The sequence below is a fragment of the Camelus ferus genome, chromosome 5 (genome assembly GCF_009834535.1).
Source record: "Camelus ferus isolate YT-003-E chromosome 5, BCGSAC_Cfer_1.0, whole genome shotgun sequence".
Taxonomy (NCBI): Eukaryota; Metazoa; Chordata; class Mammalia; order Artiodactyla; family Camelidae; genus Camelus; species Camelus ferus.
The window spans coordinates 55595824-55598489 of record NC_045700.1 but is presented as its reverse complement, the minus strand read 5'-3'; the positions used below and the strand labels follow the sequence as shown (position 1 = coordinate 55598489).

Sequence of the window (2666 nt, the reverse complement as noted above, 5' to 3'; positions counted from 1 at the left end):
CTGTCTTTTCGCAAGAATGCCGTGGAAAAACTCACATTCAAAAAAGAAAAAGGATTCAAATTCAGATAGACCAGAATATGAACTACTCCTTTTCGCCCCCGTACACAAGTTCACGGTCTTGTCGGCCTGCTCTGATGCAGCGAGTTGGTAACAGGTGGACCCTGTGATTTCTGTTTGTGTTTGGAAAAAATGATGACTCTGAGGACATTCACTTCTCTATGGATGGTTTTGTAATCAGTTTTGGTGGTGGAGGCAGGGGAGGGTGGTATGTACCCTCTCAGCTCTTTGGAATAGTTCACAACTTGCAGAAGTCACCTTTGAAACTGGGTGGTGGTAGCTTTTTTCCAATCAAATTTAAATGTGTTCTAACATACAAAATAAAGTATGGCAGCAATTATAAAACTCAGATATGTAGCTTGTAGACACACAAGTGATAATGCATGTTTAATCACTTGCAAACATTAAAATAAAATAGAGAAATTAAATGCTGGCAGCAAGGGAATAGTGTATATATGTGCCTGTGATTCAGTTTTTGCTAATTTGAGACTGTCAGAGAAAATGAGATAAACACTAAGCGATGAAGGAAGAAGACATCTGAATCTTTCTGAATGGCTTTTATATTTTAAGTCTGACAAGGCAACCGCTCAGAACAGATAACCCATTTTCCAGCAGGACTTGATAATAAACCATGATATAGTGTACCAGTAATTCTAGTTAATAAGAGGTATTTAGAGTTAAAAAATTAAAATACAACGGAATGATTCATTACAACTTTTAAAGATATAATCCATTAAATTGCTACACCAGTGGTTTCTAAAAATCTTATTGTTTGGCCTATTATTTAGTAAGTGCCTGTACATCACTAAAATGTCTCAAGATGACCTTATTTAATTCCTCATGTGTATTAACTTAAATATGCAATAACCCAAATAAAAATTTAATTTCCATATCAAAGGGCACATTACTTCCTCCTCTGCTTTAAGGACAACTTTTCATTGCCTTGTACTGGATATGGTTTTTTAATATATATGGGAAAAGAACAGTAACAGTATAAAAGGTAATATTTAAGAGTTGATTATTTTAAATAATACCTTCTATAATGTAATGTCTAAGAGAAAATGCATCATTAACAATTTCATTGTCTAGGATTTTAGGAATGCTGTAAAGTAATCTAACTATACTTTTAATTCCTCTGAAAATATTATCCAAATATGAGAAATAGGTACTGTAAGTTTTACAATGGCTTTTGGCACACAGTTACTGTTTTGAGGAGTTTATGACGCAGAGGGAAAATTATGAAATACACATATGCCTATGTAGGTAAGTTTCATTAAGGGAGCATATACAATCTACTATCATTCATAGGGAAAAGGTTATTTTTGAGATGTTTCATCAAGAAAGAGTCCTACATATGTAGGAATGTACATACACGTATGTATATACAGAAGGTAGAGACAGACAAATTGAATATGAAGCATTGGCTCACATGACTGTGGAGGCTGAGAAGTCCCATGATCAGCCATCTACAAGCTGGAGACCCAGGAAAGTAAGTTGGTGGGATAGTTTGAAGGTTTGAGAAGCTTAGAGCCAATGCTGTAGATGTTAGTGCAAGTCTTAAATTCTGCAACCAAGAGAGCCGAAGGCAGGAGGAGACTGATATTCTGCTAAAGCAATCAAGCAGAGATAATTCAACCTTCTCCTGCTTTTCTGTGCTATTCAGGCCTTCAGTGGATTGGGTAAGATGCCCACCCACATTGTGGAGGGCCACCTGCTTTATGGAGTAGATCAACTCCAATGCTAATCTCTTTCAGAAACACTCTCACAAACACACCCAGGAACAATGTTTAACCAGATATCCAGCCATCTCTTGGCCCAGTCAAGTTTACACACAAAACCACTATCCCACCAATATATCTGCTTTGATCCTCTGACACGTTGGTCTGAAGTCTGGCCTCAAAGTGTCAAAGCCAACAGGGAGACGGGGCTCTACCGCAAAGGGCAGCACAAAGCTCTTCAAACTTTTCCACATCACCTTAACGAGGTAATTTCACCAAGTAATATATTTCTCAAGAAAATAAAGTGGGTAAAGTGACAGAAGGATTGTGCAAGGGGATAAGATTTGGTGGCCAGGAAAGTTCTATGTGGGAAAATGTTTGTGCTGAAAACTAATTAACAAGGGATCAGCCAGCTGCCCCTAGAGGCACTGCTCATGTGGTTGCTTTTCCATATTGGTGTCATTAGGTGGCAGAGAGAAGAAGGGATTGTCTACACCCAGTGTTCTGGCCTATGAACTCCTGGATGATTGATGGTCTGATACTTGAAAAAAGAAAACAAAAACAAAACAAGGGATCATTCATGTGATGGCTTACAGGTAGTAAGGCTGGAGTTTAGAGGGTATGACGTGGGAGACGGGATGGAGTAGTAAGCAGTCATGTAATGACTTAAAATAAGGAGTTTGAATGTCATTCTGAGTGCAGTGGGAAATGCTTGAAATATTTTAAGCAGGAAGGAATCATGAAGTAGCTCACATGTTAAAATTTCATGAGGCTCTTTACCCAATAAAAAGGTTATTTATATATAGTTTACACACTTGCAAAGATATATTTTTCTTGTCATAGATCAAAATACTACATGCTTAATGAGATGATATTGTATTAAAAAAATTC

At 37.3% G+C, this 2666-nt stretch overlaps 1 non-coding gene across 1 annotated transcript; it reads left to right on the top strand.

The window, feature by feature from the left end:
* Positions 1-2187: 2187 nt before the first annotated feature.
* Positions 2188-2318, top strand: LOC116663904. Its single transcript, XR_004320267.1, has one exon. It is a non-coding gene; the product is annotated as a small nucleolar RNA SNORA17 (small nucleolar RNA).
* The last annotated feature ends 348 nt before the right edge of the window (positions 2319-2666 follow it).